This window comes from Salvelinus alpinus, chromosome 16, assembly GCF_045679555.1.
Source record: "Salvelinus alpinus chromosome 16, SLU_Salpinus.1, whole genome shotgun sequence".
Classification (NCBI taxonomy): Eukaryota; Metazoa; Chordata; class Actinopteri; order Salmoniformes; family Salmonidae; genus Salvelinus; species Salvelinus alpinus.
The window spans coordinates 4,167,468-4,183,741 of record NC_092101.1 but is presented as its reverse complement, the minus strand read 5'-3'; the positions used below and the strand labels follow the sequence as shown (position 1 = coordinate 4,183,741).

The following is a 16,274-nucleotide window of genomic DNA, read 5'->3' as shown; positions in this document are numbered from 1 at the left end:
AATAGGTCATGCCTCTAACTAAATAGTAGAAAGCAGATCATTCAGTCGACATTTCTTCCAGTCTTGGACTATGGCGACATCATCTACATGATGATGCCACTTCATTAAAGACATGCTCCGGTACTTTGGTGACTAAGAAAGTATTTTTTAAACGTCCCACTTTGGCCTGGATGTGTCAATGTGCAGAATTAGTCTTATCTCAATTAGCCTCGAAATCCCTAGTCTGAAAGTGTCTGTTTTCTTGAAGCTGTGCTGCGCCATTTTCCCTACATGGGCCAGCCCCCTAGAAATGATCGTTCTAGCCAATGAGCTTCAGCCCTCTGCATTTGAGTGACAGCTAGCAAGACGCCTGCCCAGCGTTCTCCAATGAGGTTGCAGGGTAGGCCCAACAGCTGAGTGAGTGAGTGCGAGAGAGAGCACGTTTGGCTCATGAGTGCTACTTTCAGAACTACTGGCTAAAAAGTATACAAAAGTAACGGAGAATTTAACAAAAGTCGTTAGATGCAGTTTACCATAGTGTACTTAATTTTATCACAGGTGAAAGTTTTTGCACTCATCACTGTTTTCTCTATTCGAAACTAGTATGGCCCCTTGCTTCTCTCCTCCCCTACGGGTGCTGGATCGCGCCTCTGCTTGCTCAGCATTTTGTGGCCACGGCCTGTCCTTCCTCCCTCCTTCCCGTCCCTCACTTCCTGCTGAATGCGGAACGAGGAAGAGCTCAGTTTTGTTTGTTTGGAAAGTTTGTTGTTTGAAAGTGTACGGGAAAGTTATTGGTAGCTAGCTAGCTTCTTAGTTTGGATCCCGCGACGCAGTTGGCATCAGTTGCTGGGACTGCTTGTCTCTTTCCAGTGATCCTGCCGACCAATGACGGGTCTGAAGAGCTATTTGGTGTCGCAGCTAGCCTAGCTGCATATCAAGCTAGCAGGGTTTTCTTGAACGTAGCCTGCGACATGGTTAGCCATTGTGGCTGGGACTGCGGATTGTCCCGGGTTTGTGGCTGTCTAGATCCCTACAGTTTATTGTTTTCAATCTTCCCCGTGACCTGCCCTGTCTGGAACTGCGAGGAGTAACAGCGTAACCTACGCTGTTAGCTACCATGACAAAGACCAAAGCTGGCGGGAGTACCGTTGAGGACAGTGGTGTCTCTCTATCACACATGAAGGATCTTTTAAACAAAAAAAAGAGACCTACAAGCAGTTGTTACAACAACAACAAAATAGCTTCAAGTGTTTTGTCCAAATACTTGTGGATTCTACTAACAAAAGAATGGACGGCCTGATTAGAGAGGTCCAGGACATGAAGAACAGTTTGCAGTTCTCCCAGGGTCAACTAGATGAGTTGAAACTGGAGAACGGCAAGATGACACAAATCTGTAAGTCATTGAGAGAGGACATCAGTTCTGTGTGTGAATCCATGACAATAATGCCGGATAAATCTCGAGGGACAATCAATGTGGAACAACATGGTTGTGGACGGAATTGCAGAATCTCCACATGAGACCTGTACGGAGTCTGAGGACAAAGTGAGGGAAATGGATCTCCGAGAAATTGAAGACGGACCACAGGAGGATTGAGGTGGAGCGCACCCACGGGACTGGAAAACCCACCACCGGCCCAGGTGACAGACCCAGGCCAATAGTGGTCAAGTTCCTGAGGTTCAAGGACAAGGTAGCTGTTCTGAAAACAGACAAGAACTTTGAGAGGAACTTATATCTTCCTCAACGAGGACTATCCTGAAGCTGTGTGCCAGAAGAGGAAAGAACTGATCCCAGCCATGAAAGCTGCCAGAGCAGTGGGGACATTGCTTACATCCGCTATGACAGGCTCACTGTCCACCCTCCCTCCCAGAAGCCTGGAAGGGATGAGAGAGCCAAGCTTATGGGTTCGTAGCTTCAACCCCACAGCACACACCCACACACAAATCTATATATTTTTGCTCTTTTCAGTATTATGTCTATCTCTGATAAGCTACCCAGGAAAGGGCTGAAAATAGCACATACTAATATATGTAGCCTTAGAAATAAGGTTCATGAACTCAATAACAAGCTAACATCAGATTAGCCATTTCTGAGACTCACTTAGATAATTCATTTGATAATACAGCAGTAGCAATAAAAGGATATAACATCTATAGAAGAGACATAAATACTTATGGGGGAGGTGTTGCTGTATATATTCAGAGCCATATCCATGTAATGCTTAGAGAAGATCTCATGTCAAGTGTTATTGAAGTGTTGTGGTTGCAGGTTCACTTGGCACATCTAAAGTATTTTATTTTGGGGTGTTGCTATAGGCCACCAAGTGCTAACAGTCAGTATCTAAATAATATTTGTGAATGCTTGATAGTGTATGGTATGTAAAAAGAGAAGTGTACTTTCTTGGGGACCTGAATATTGACTGGTTTTCATCAAGCTGTCCGCTCAAGAGCAAGCTTCTTACTGTAACCAGTGCCTGTAATCTCAACCTACCAGGGTGTTTACAAACACTACAGGAACAAGATCATCAACATGTATCGATCACATTTTTACTAATACTGTAGAACATTGTTTTAAAGCTGTATCCGTACCCATTGGATGCAGTGATCACAGTATAGTGGCTATATCTATTTTAGCCAAAGTTCCAACAGCTGGGCCTAAAATAGTGTATAAGAGAGCATACGAAAGACATTGCTGTGACTCTTATGTGGATGATGTTAAACATATTTGTTGGTCTGATGTGATTAATGAGGAGCATCCAGACACTGCACTTGATGTATTTATGAAATTGCTTCTTTCAATTATTGATAAACACGCACCTATTAAGAAACTGACACCATGGATTGATGAGGAATTGAAAAACCGTATGGTTGAAAGAGATGGGGCAAAAGGAGTGGCTAATAAGTCTGGCTGCACATCTGACTGGCTTACTTACTGCAAATTGAAAAATGATGTGACTAAACTAAACAAAAAGAAGAAGAAACTGTATTATGAAGCCAAGATAAATGATATAAAGAATGATGGAAAAAGCTTTGGAGTATTTTAAATGAAATTATTGGCAGAAAGACACATTCAACTCCATCTTTCATTGAATCAGATGGCTTATTCATCATGAGACCATTTGATGTTGCCAATTATTTTTTATTATTTTTCATTGGAAAAGTGGGCAAACTTAGGCAGGAAATGCCAACAACAAACAGTGAGCAATTGTATTCATGCATTAAAAAAATTATGAAAGAAAAGCATTGCAAGTTTGAATTTTGTAAAGTTAGTGTGAGAGAGGTGGAAACATTGTTATCGATCAACAATGACAAACCTCCTGGCATTGACAACTTAGATGGAAAGCTACTGAGGATGGTAGCTGACTCTATAGCCATTCCTATCTGTCATATTTTTAATCTGAGCCTAGAGGTAAGTCTTTGTCCTCAAGCCTGGAGGGAAGCCAAAGAAATGTCCCGCTACCTAAGAGTGGTAAAGTGACCTTTACTGGTTCTAACAGCAGACCTATAAGCTTGCTGCCAGCTCTTAGCAAACTCTTGGAAAAAATTGTGTTTGACCAAATACAATGCTATTTCTCTGTAAACAAATTAACAACAGACTTTCAGCATGTTTATAGAGAAGGGCACTCAACATGTACAGCACTGACACAAATGACTGATGATTGGTTGAAATAAATTGATAATAAGGAGATTGTGGGAGCTTTACTGTTAGACTTCAGTACAGCCTTTGATTTATTTTTCAACAACAGGTTATGGTCAATAACCTGTTGTTGAAAAATTGTATGTGTTATGGCTTTTCAACCTCTGCCATATCGTGGATTCAGAGCCATCTATCTAATAGAACTCAAAGGATTTTCTTTAATGGAAGCTTCTCTAATGTCAAACATGTAAAGTGTGGTGTACCGCAGGGCAGCTCTCTAGGCCCTGTACTCTTTTACATTACATTTTTACCAATGACCTGCCACTGGCATTAAACAAAGCTTGTGTGTGCATGTATGCTGATGATTCAACCACGTATGCATCAGCAACCACAGCTAATGAAGTCACTGAAACCCTAAACAAAGAGTTGCAGTCTGTTTTGGAATGGGTGGCCATTAATAAACTGGTCCTGAACATCTCTAAGAGCATTGTATTTGGTACAAATCATTCCTTAAGTTCTAGACCTTAGCTGAATCTGGTAATGAATGGTGTGGCTGTTGAACAAGTTTAGGAGACTTCAGATTGTAAACTGTCATGGTGAAAAGATATAGATTCAATGGTTGTAAAGATGAGGAGGGGTCTGTCCGTAATAAAGAGATGGTCTGCTTTTTTGACACCACACTCCAAAAAGCAAGTTATGCAGTCTAGTTTTGTCTAATCTTTGATTATTGTCCAATCGTGTGGTCTAGTGCTACAAGGAAAGACCTAGTTTAGCTGATGCTGGCCCAGAACAGAGTGGCACGTTTTGCTCTTAATTGTAATCAGAGAGCTGATAGAAACACTATGCATGCCAGTCTCTTGGCTAAAAGTTGAGGAGAGACTGACTGCATCACTTCTTTTTTTTTAATAAGAAACATTAATGTGTTGAAAATCCCAAATTGTTTGCATAGTCAACTTACACACAGCTCTGACACACACACACACACACACACACACACTTATCCCACATGACATGCCACCAGGGGTCTTTTCATAGTCCCCAAATCCAGAACAAATTCAAGAAAGTGTACAGTTTATATAGAGCCCTTATTGCATGGAACTTCCTTCCAAATCATATTGCTCAAATAAACAGCAAACCTGGTTTAAAAAAACTGATAAAACAACACCTCACGGCACAACACCTCTCCACTATTTGACCTAGATAGTTTGTGTGTGTGCATTGATATGTAGGCTACATGTGTCTTTAAAATTGTTTTATGTAGTTCTGTCCTTGAGCTGTTCCTGTGTATTGATGTTCTGTATTATGTCATTCTGTATTATGTTTCATGTTTTGTGTGGACCCCAGGAAGAGTAGCTGCTGCTTTTGCAACAGCTAATGGGGATCCTAATAAAATACCAAATACCTCTTTGACGTCTCATAGGTCCAAACACTGCATTCTGTTCCTTTATAAAGCCCTTTTGCAAAAAAACTCTATATTGACAAATGCCATGTTAGCATAAGTGCATCTTTAGCTAGTAATGCTGGTTGCTCACAAATGGGTAATGTGTCAAATATGGTCAATTTAAGAGCACCATATACCCACAATAGAATTGAAAGCTTGAAATATGTTGCATGTATCACTAGAGGATGATGGGAACCTGCAGACAATGGATAAACTCAAACTATGTTAATACAGTGCAGTGGGTTTGAGTGGGAGTGTGAATAGCTTGGAGGGCCTCCATAGCTTTTCACTCAACATACTGTGTAGTCATAAACAGCAAGAAAGGTTAACACCAGTACAGAGCACACTCCTTTACGTTCCATTGAGCATATAATGATTGAAAAACATGATTTAATCTCCAACCCGGGGGGATTCTCTCTTATTTCATCTGTTTTTTTGCAGCTCTGTTGTTTTTATTATCCTCTAAACTCACTGGACACCATTTACTTCAAAGGCTACAGAGAGCGGTGGCTTTAAGATGTGAGTTTCTCCAAAACAATGGAGGAGGCCGTGACAATGCCACCCCACCATCCCTGCAACAAAACAACATTCTAACCCCTTCCCAGTCCCCTCCGAGTCAACTTCTTGTTTTCTTCACGTGGTAATTCATTAACGGCTGTGTGATTGTCGTGTTTGCCCATTCCACTCTAATTTCGATTCTACAGCCCTGCGGGAGGTGGTGAGACGAAGCTGCCACAGCTGATCGGGACGGCATCATCTCCTTTCTCCAGCCCGGAGTGAATAAATAAGCCTCTAATGACGCCACCTTGAATTACTGAAACGCTTACAGCTGCACTATTAAAATGCAGGGCTTTCTCCACAGCAAAGTGGAATACACGTCTTTACATAAATTCTGACAGGTTCTCCGGGGCTGACTACTACCACCAAATTGCAGGACCCCATTACTATACACCTACTGCCAACTCGCATTCCAATTACTGCACAGGGGAAGCCATGCCTCCTGTCATAATGCTCACTACCATGGGCAAAGGGCGGAGAGGAGCAAAGGAAAAATAAATCCTTTATTCACCTAATTTATTCATATATTATTTTGTTTTCCATTTTCTGCATGGATAAATGAAACCAACACTGCACAATCACAATAATGTCTAAATACACTAATTTAATAGCATTACAGGGCACAGATGCTTACAGGATTGAGGGAGGAAGTCCATTGATCAAGAAAAGTCTAATTTGGGTACTTTTGAAAAATATTTTTGGGGCTGTACTCAATAACTGACAGAAAGAAAAAACGTTGTGGGTTCATACCCTTGAAATCCTCATATTATGTTTATCCAAATCTGTTCAAAATTACCAGTTGTTAAAGATGACATTGATATAGGCCTAAATGAAAAACCTAAAAAAGGTACAGTTTCTCTGGCTTAGCCAGTTAATATACACCTCAGTTAGGAGACAGTTTCTACATATTCCTACAGGTATTCAATTCCCTCTCCCTGCTGCGGGCTGTAAAAAAAAAAGTAAATCCCTTAATTAGCTGTCAGACACAGAAACTAAACATACAGACTGACAGATTATATTACCCAAAGGGATTACCTCCATTTGCAATGTCAAAGTATTCACAGATAATACACTGTACTTAACTTAAGTAACAATTTTTCATAAAATTATACCGTTTTCTTAGCTAGCTAAGTTGTTTACCTGTTGCTAGGCAGTTGCTAGGGACATTCCTGAAAGAAGCTAGCTAGCTAACAAGGAGTGTCTAGTTGGCAGAAGAGAAGAAGGGACAAAGAAGGGACAAAGTGGGACAAAATAAGGACAGAAGAAAAGGGAAAGGGGACATTAAGGTGAAGCAGTCCTCTAAAGACACAAAAGACAATAATACAAGAAACAACACTTCTATTGCCTCTCCCTCTACGATACGCACTTCCGGTTTGGTTTGGAGCGAGTAGTTGCATTCCGCTTTGCTCCACAGGTAGTATTACAGGTAGTATTACATTTCATTTCATTACAGTACAACAGTTTGATTTGTTTGATCTTAGCTGGCTACATAGCCGTCTTTGTATCCAAGATAATTGTGTAGTCTAGAGTAATTGTCGAGGTTACCTAGCCAGCTACACTTTCAAACAAAGTCAACAACGCAGCCACTGCTAGCTAGCCTATTTCACCAGCCAGCAGTACTATATCATTTTAGTCAATAAGATTTTTTGCAACGTAAGCTTAACTTTCTGAACATTCGAGACGTGTAGTCCACTTGTCATTCCAATCTCCTTTGCATTAGCGTAGCCTCTTCTGTAGCCTGTCAACTATGTGTCTGTCTATCCCTGTTCTCTCCTCTCTGCACAGACCATACAAACGCTTCACACCGCGTGGCCGCTGCTACTCTAACCTGGTGGTCCCAGCGCGCACGACCCACGTGGAGTTCCAGGTCTCAGGCAGCCTCTGGAACTGCCGATCTGCGGCCAACAAGGCAGAGTTCATCTCAGCCTATGCTTCCCTCCAGTCCCTCGACTTCTTGGCACTGACGGAAACATGGATTACCACTGATAACACTGCTACTCCTACTGCTCTCTCCTCGTCTGCCCACGTGTTCTCGCACACCCCGAGAGCTTCTGGTCAGCGGGGTGGTGGCACTGGGATCCTCATCTCTCCCAAGTGGACATTCTCTCTTTCTCCCCTGACCCATCTGTCTATCGCCTCCTTTGAATTCCATGCTGTCACAGTTACCAGCCCTTTCAAGCTTAACATCCTTATCATTTATCGCCCTCCAGGTTCCCTTGGAGAGTTCATCAATGAGCTTGACGCCCTGATAAGTTCCTTTCCTGAGGATGGCTCACCTCTCACAGTTCTGGGTGACTTTAACCTCCCCACGTCTACCTTTGACTCATTCCTCTCTGCCTCCTTCTTTCCACTCCTCTCCTCTTTTGACCTCACCCTCTCACCTTCCCCCCCTACTCACAAGGCAGGCAATACGCTTGACCTCATCTTTACTAGATGCTGTTCTTCCACTAATCTCATTGCAACTCCCCTCCAAGTCTCCGACCACTACCTTGTATCCTTTTCCCTCTCGCTCTCATCCAACACTTCCCACACTGCCCCTACTCGGATGGTATCGCGCCGTCCCAACCTTCGCTCTCTCTCCCCCGCTACTCTCTCCTCTTCCATCCTATCATCTCTTCCCTCTGCTCAAACCTTCTCCAACCTATCTCCTGATTCTGCCTCCTCAACCCTCCTCTCCTCCCTTTCTGCATCCTTTGACTCTCTATGTCCCCTATCCTCCAGGCCGGCTCGGTCCTCCCCTCCTGCTCCGTGGCTCGACGACTCATTGCGAGCTCACAGAACAGGGCTCCGGGCAGCCGAGCGGAAATGGAGGAAAACTCGCCTCCCTGCGGACCTGGCATCCTTTCACTCCCTCCTCTCTACATTCTCCTCTTCTGTCTCTGCTGCTAAAGCCAATTTCTACTACTCTAAATTCCAAGCATCTGCCTCTAACCCTAGGAAGCTCTTTGCCACCTTCTCCTCCCTCCTGAATCCTCCTCCCCCTCCTCCCCCCTCCTCCCTCTCTGCTGATGACTTCGTCAACCATTTTGAAAAGAAGGTCGACGACATCCGATCCTCGTTTGCTAAGTCAAACGACACCGCTGGTTCTGCTCACACTGCCCTACCCTGTGCTTTGACCTCTTTCTCCCCTCTCTCTCCAGATGAAATCTCGCGTCTTGTGACGGCCGGCCGCCCAACAACCTGCCCGCTTGACCCTATCCCCTCCTCTCTTCTCCAGACCATTTCCGGAGACCTTCTCCCTTACCTCACCTCGCTCATCAACTCATCCTTGACCGCTGGCTACGTCCCTTCCGTCTTCAAGAGAGCGAGAGTTGCACCCCTTCTGAAAAAACCTACACTCGATCCCTCCGATGTCAACAACTACAGACCAGTATCCCTTCTTTCTTTTCTCTCCAAAACTCTTGAACGTGCCGTCCTTGGCCAGCTCTCCTGCTATCTCTCTCAGAATGACCTTCTTGATCCAAATCAGTCAGGTTTCAAGACTAGTCATTCAACTGAGACTGCTCTTCTCTGTGTCACGGAGGCGCTCCGCACTGCTAAAGCTAACTCTCTCTCCTCTGCTCTCATCCTTCTAGACCTATCGGCTGCCTTTGATACTGTGAACCATCAGATCCTCCTCTCCACCCTCTCCGAGCTGGGCATCTCCGGCGCGGCCCACGCTTGGATTGCGTCCTACCTGACAGGTCGTTCCTACCAGGTGGCGTGGCGAGAATCTGTCTCCGCACCACGTGCTCTCACCACTGGTGTCCCCCAGGGCTCTGTTCTAGGCCCTCTCCTATTCTCGCTATACACCAAGTCACTTGGCTCTGTCATATCCTCACATGGTCTCTCCTATCATTGCTATGCAGACGACACACAATTAATCTTCTCCTTTCCCCCCTCTGATAACCAGGTGGTGAATCGCATCTCTGCATGTCTGGCAGACATATCAGTGTGGATGACGGATCACCACCTCAAGCTGAACCTCGGCAAGACGGAGCTGCTCTTCCTCCCGGGGAAGGACTGCCCGTTCCATGATCTCGCCATCACGGTTGACAACTCCATTGTGTCCTCCTCCCAGAGTGCTAAGAACCTTGGCGTGATCCTGGACAACACCCTGTCGTTCTCAACTAACATCAAGGCGGTGACCCGTTCCTGTAGGTTCATGCTCTACAACATTCGCAGAGTACGACCCTGCCTCACGCAGGAAGCGGCGCAGGTCCTAATCCAGGCACTTGTCATCTCCCGTCTGGATTACTGCAACTCGCTGTTGGCTGGGCTCCCTGCCTGTGCCATTAAACCCCTACAACTCATCCAGAACGCCGCAGCCCGTCTGGTGTTCAACTTTCCCAAGTTCTCTCACGTCACCCCGCTCCTCCGCTCTCTCCACTGGCTTCCAGTTGAAGCTCGCATCCGCTACAAGACCATGGTGCTTGCCTACGGAGCTGTGAGGGGAACGGCACCTCCGTACCTTCAGGCTCTGATCAGGCCCTACACCCAAACAAGGGCACTGCGTTCATCCACCTCTGGCCTGCTCGCCTCCCTACCTCTGAGGAAGTACAGTTCCCGCTCAGCCCAGTCAAAACTGTTCGCTGCTCTGGCACCCCAATGGTGGAACAAACTCCCTCACGACGCCAGGTCAGCGGAGTCAATCACCACCTTCCGGAGACACCTGAAACCCCACCTCTTTAAGGAATACCTAGGATAGGATAAAGTAATCCTTCTACCCCCCCCCCCCCCTTAAAAGAGTTAGATGCACTATTGTAAAGTGGTTGTTCCACTGGATATCATAAGGTGAATGCACCAATTTGTAAGTCGCTCTGGATAAGAGCGTCTGCTAAATGACTTAAATGTAAATGTAAATGTTAACTTGAGAAGAAATTGGTCCAAGTTGAAAAAAATGCTTTCATTGGTAGCCAATTTATTTAAATAAAATGATAAAACTTGGTTGAATAATGTGTCTAAAATCCCCTAGTTTGTTTACGTGTGTGTAACTTTCTTCTAAATATAGCCCTCCAGGTGTAGCCCATCTTCCCCATTATCCCCTGAGTATTTATACCTGTGTTCTCTGTCTATGGCCAGTTCGTCTTGTCAGGTCTTACCAGCGAGCTTTCCCATTTTCCTGTTTCTCAAGTGTTTGTTTCCTAGTTATCCCAGTTATGAACCTCTACCCCGTTCTGCCATCCTGTACCTGCCTGACTCAGACCTAAAAACGAACCTCTGCCTGTCTTCAACCTGGCCTTTGCCACGTGTTATAATAAATGATGGAGAACTGTACTATCCGCCTCCTGTGTCTGCATGTGGGTCATATCCTGAGTCGTGATACCATGAACTAATGTGGTGAAGATCAGTGATGTAGACAAATATGTTTAGGGGCGTTGGGTAATGCAAATATAAATCCTAATGTTGAGATGCATTTGCACCATTCGCCATAATAAAATGTGCATAAACAGTGTTGTTGTGCATTTAAACTGCACCACATCCCTGATATTTGTTAAACACTGTCAACCCTCTTCTATATTACTTTATCTCTCCAATAGATATCTATACTTTTCGGCTGAAAAACACAAACTAATAATAAAAAGCAATACATGTTCAGAGACATATAGATGTTTTCATTTATTTGAGCCTAGAAGCAATGGTAGAAGTGGAATGAATGTCAGAGAGGGGGCAAAATATAAAACCTCATCAACAATGATTTGCTGATCAGATATCTGTCTTAGACCGTCAGTATTGTTTTCCAGTTTTGTGATGAAACAAAGGTGTGGTTGAATTTATTTATTATTATTGTCTCGGCCTTAGGCCTAAATATCACGGTGGCAAGGCATATGAAGTAACAGTAGCAGACAATGCAATTATCATTTAAAAAAGGTTGTAATATGCTTTTTTGTCTGGCTTGGCTTCCCAGTGATTTTAACCATGCACAGCTATTGGAGTGGTCTGAGAGGTGAGGGGAAAACTGAAAACTAGCTGTTATTGGCAGAGAGGTTTGTAACTTTCTTTCTTATTGATGTCACCAGGCAGGCCAAAACTCCATTCCACCAAACCAGGCTTACATTTTAGGCGGTGTTTTCAAACAGCTATACACTAAAAGGACATTATCATAATTTTCACAATTTCACAGTATTAATCCAACGTACTAGTGTCGAAACATAAATAAAAAAACAGGTAAATCATGTTTTTGACTGCACTGGGCTTTTAAGTTTATACTACGAGTAAAAAACGTCAAAACAATAGAAAGGATACATTTACTGTTTGGTCCTTTGTCACAAGTGATACCTACAGACTATGAAAAGCCAACTGACATTTACTTCTGAGGTGCTGACCTGTTGCACCCTCGACAACCACTGTGATTATTATTATTTGACCTTGCTGGTCATCTATGAACATTTGAACATCTTGGCCATGTTCTGTTATAATCTCCACCTGGAACCTCATAGCCTGGTTCCACTCTAGGTTTCTTCCTAGGTTCTGGCCTTTCTAGGGAGTTTTTCCTAGCCACCGTGCTTCAACACCCGCATTGCTTGCTGTTTGGGGTTCTAGGTTGGGTTTCTGTACAGCACTTGTGACATCAGCTGATGTAAGAAGGGCTTTATAAATAAATTTGATTGATTTGATTGATACAGACCACAAGTACAGGTTTAGAAGTCATTATTTATCATGTGCAGTAGGAACCTCAAAAGTAATGCTTTACTTCTCCTTACATTACCTTGATTCAAAAGACTGCCTGTGTCACGTTCGTTGAAAGGATCGGACCAAGGTGCAGCGTGGTAGGGTACAATTTACTTTATTTTAAATGTCGCCAACAAAACAAGAAACAACAAAAATGAATGTGAAGCTTACTAGGGCTATACAGGCCACCAACAAAGACATCTACCCACAACTAAGGTGGAAAAACAGGCTGCCTAAGTATGATTCCCAATCAGAGACAATGATAGACAGCTGTCCCTGATTGAGAAACATACCCGGCCAAAACATAGAAACAGAAAACATAGAAATAAAGAACTAGAATGCCCACCCTAGTCACACCCTGGCCCAACCAAAATAAAGAATAAAAGCCTCTCTATGGCCAGGGTATGACAGTATCCCCCCCCCCCCCCCAAAGGTGCGGACTCCGGCCGCAAAACCTGACTCTATAGGGGAGGGTCCGGGTGGGCATCTACTTCGGTGGCGGCTCCGGTGCGGGACGCAGACCCCGCTCCACCTCTGGCTCCCCCCACTTTGGTGGCGCCTCTGGACTGGGGACCCTCGCTGCAGGCCCCGGACTGGGGACCCTCGCTGCAGGCCCCGGACTGGGGACCCTCGCTGCAGGCCCCGGACTGGGGACCCTCGCTGCAGGCCCCGGACTGGGGACCCTCGCTGCAGGCCCCGGACTGGGGGCACTCGTTGCAGGCCCCGGACTGGGGACCCTCGCTGCAGGCCCCGGACTGGGGACCCTCGCTGCAGGCCCCGGACTGGGGACCCTCGCTGCAAGCCCCAGACTGGGGGCACTCGTTGCAGGCCCCGGACTGGGGGCCCTCGCTGCAGGCCCCGGACTGGGGACCCTCGCTGCAGGCCCCGGACTGGGGACCCTCACTGGCGGCTCCGAACTGGGGACCGAAGCTGGAGGCGCCGGACTGGGGACCGTCGCTGGAGGCTCCGGACTGGAGACCGTCGCTGGAGGCGCCGGACTGGAGACCGCCGCTGCAGGCTCCGGACTGGGGACCCTCACTGGCGGCTCCGAACTGGGGACCGACGCTGGAGGCGCCGGACTGGGGACCGTCGCTGGAGGCTCCGGACTGGAGACCGTCGCTGGAGGCGCCGGACTGGGGACCCTCGCTGCAGGCCCCGGACTGGGGACCCTCACTGGCGGCTCCGAACTGGGGACCGACGCTGGAGGCGCCGGTCTGGAGACCGCCGCTGCAGGCTCCGGATCGCGGATCAATACTGGATGCTCAGGGCCATGGATCATCACTGGAGGCTTCGTGCCATGAATCATCACTGGAGGCTTCGTGCCATGGAACATCACTGGAGGCTTCGTGCCATGGATCATCACTGGAGGCTTTGTGCCATGAATCATCACTGGAGGCTTCGTGCCATGGACCATCACTGGAGGCTTCGTGCCATGGATCATCACTGGAGGCTTCGTGCCATGGATCATCACTGGAGTGAGGAGACGTATGGACAGCCTGGTGCGTGGAGCTGCCACAGGGCTTACCAGGCTGGGGAGACATACAGGAGGCCTGTTTCTGGGAGCAGGCACAGGACTCACCCGGCTGGGGAGACATACATGAGGCCTGGTTCTGGGAGCAGGCACAGGACTCACCAGGCTGGGGAGAAATACTGGAGGCCTGGTTCTTGGAGCAGGCACCGGATACACTGGGCCGTGGAGGCGCACTGGAGTTCTCGAGCGTAGAGCCTGCACAACCCGTTCTGGTTGGATGGTTACCTTCGCCCGGCAAAGGCGGGGCGCTGGCACAGGATGCACTGGGCTGTGCAGACGCACAGGAGACACAGTGCACAGAGCCGGCGCAGGATATCCTGGGCCGTAGAGATGCACTGGCGGCCAGATGCGCTGAGCCGGCACCATCCGTCCTGGCTGGTAGCTGGAATATAGCGCACCGGGCTGTGAACGCGCACTGGAGACACTGTGCGCTCCACCGCATAACACGGTGCCTGACCAGTACCACGCTCCCTACGGTAAGCACGAGGAGTTGGCTCAGGTCTCCAACTTGACTCAGCAAATCTCCTCGTGTCCCCCCCCCCCCCCCCAAAGAATTGGGGGAGTGGCCTCCCGGTCTTTCGTGCCAGCCGTGACCCTGTGTAATCCTGGGCCCTTTTACTCGCTGCCTCCGCCTTCCTCGCTGCCTTCACCTGCTCCCACGGCAGGCGATCCTTTCCCGCCAGGATCTCCTCCCACGTCCAGGATCCTTTCCCATTCAGGATGTCCTCCCATGTCCAGTCCTCCGTACCACGCTGCTTGGTCCGTTTGTGGTGGGTAGTTCTGTCACGTTCGCTGAAAGGATCGGACCAAGGTGCAGATCAGAGACAGCGATAGACAGCTGTCCCTGATTGAGAACCATACCCGGCCAAAACATAGAAACAGAAAACATAGAAATAAAGAAACTAGAATGCCCACCCTAGTCACACCCTGGCCTAACCAAAATAGAGAATAAAAGCCTCTCTATGGCCAGGGCGTGACAGCCTGTGACCTTTACATGAGACCTACATGCACGCATAAGGCCCATATTAGTAGCAGTCTTTCTCCCACTTCATGTATTTACCATGTATTGCCTCCAATATCAATACATAGCACAATTGATTGTTATTAGCCAAACTTGGGAAAAACTCTGAAATCCCACATAATAGATGGGAAAAGGTGTTAAATTGGAGCACTCATTCCCAGAAGTGCCCACTTTTGCATTGTCAAAGAGAACAAAAGAGGACAACTGCATTGCATAGTTGGTAAAATATTGTTTAGGATCAAATTTGCACTAGTCTTTTATCTATGTGTGTTTCCATATACACATTATCCAATGAACATACTGCTATAATGGTATCATTATGCCTGATGGATCCTTCGATTCATTCAGAGTATTAATGTATCCAAGTGTTGGAAGTTTCTGCCTGGAGGGTCAATTCAAGAGTGTACAGATTGAGGAGCCCATTAAAAATATAATGTCAAAGCTATGCCTGCTAACAGTACCACTGTCTGCTGAGTAATAGTAAGATCACAGGAGTTTTAACACAACATTTGTTGTTTATTAATTAATTTGATACAGGGACTCACCCTGAACTGAATACCTCTATTCTTTCTAAATGTGTCCAGTTGTCCTCAACACTGGATTTGTAGTTTCTATCTTGTTTTGTAAATGCCCTAGTTTTATTTTAACAACTGTATCACAGTAAGCACCTTTCTCAGGAGATTCACAACAGATGCACTTGGTAACCAAACACTGAAGCTAAATCGGTGGCCACAAATTCAGTTACCTAACCCTGGCATTATATTGCTTTCACAACCCATTAAATGGCCTACTTCTGAGCTTTAAACAACAAAATGTAGTTTGTATTGCTGTACATTAAGTCAACTGGCCTACCACTGGCTGTGGCCTGATACTGTAATTAAAGCAGAGAAGCTGCAAGGAGAGAGGAAGGAAACAGTGAGGATTAAATGTCACTTCAATAAAAATGTATACAACAAATGGCTGTCGTTTTTTTAATCAAGTGCATTGATCTCCTCACTAGGCATGCACAACTTTGATTGGGCATTCGGGTAAGTCATTACAATGATTGATCATTGGATTAATTATGAATGTTATTGAATGAGAAAGTCTGTCAAGCATCGGCCTCAAAAATGTAGAGTTTGAAGGAAGATATATACGTGAGAACGGCAACTGTGCAAAAGAAGTGCAACTATGAGCAAGTTCAGTGACTATTTAGTCATGAGTTTATGATAATGTTCCTGTCATGACTTAATGATGCACACATAACATGCTTCCACAAATGTCACAACTTATACATGTGTTGAGTAATTACAGATGAAGGGTAACGATGCAGAAAGTGTGATTCTGAACGAGCCCGATGGAAATGTCATGCACTTCTGAGTATTTCTCAAATTTAATAAAAATCAATTGATGAAAATGAACTTTTGGAAACATCTTGCAAGAGAGGCAATTACTCTAGAACGTAGATTCCACACTGGCA

At 45.9% G+C, this 16,274-nt stretch overlaps 1 protein-coding gene across 3 annotated transcripts in view; it reads right to left on the bottom strand.

Annotated features, from left to right (window-relative positions):
- Window positions 1-16,274, bottom strand: part of negr1 (neuronal growth regulator 1) — a 394,158-nt gene that overhangs the window by 210,626 nt on the left and 167,258 nt on the right. The window lies entirely within an intron of this gene.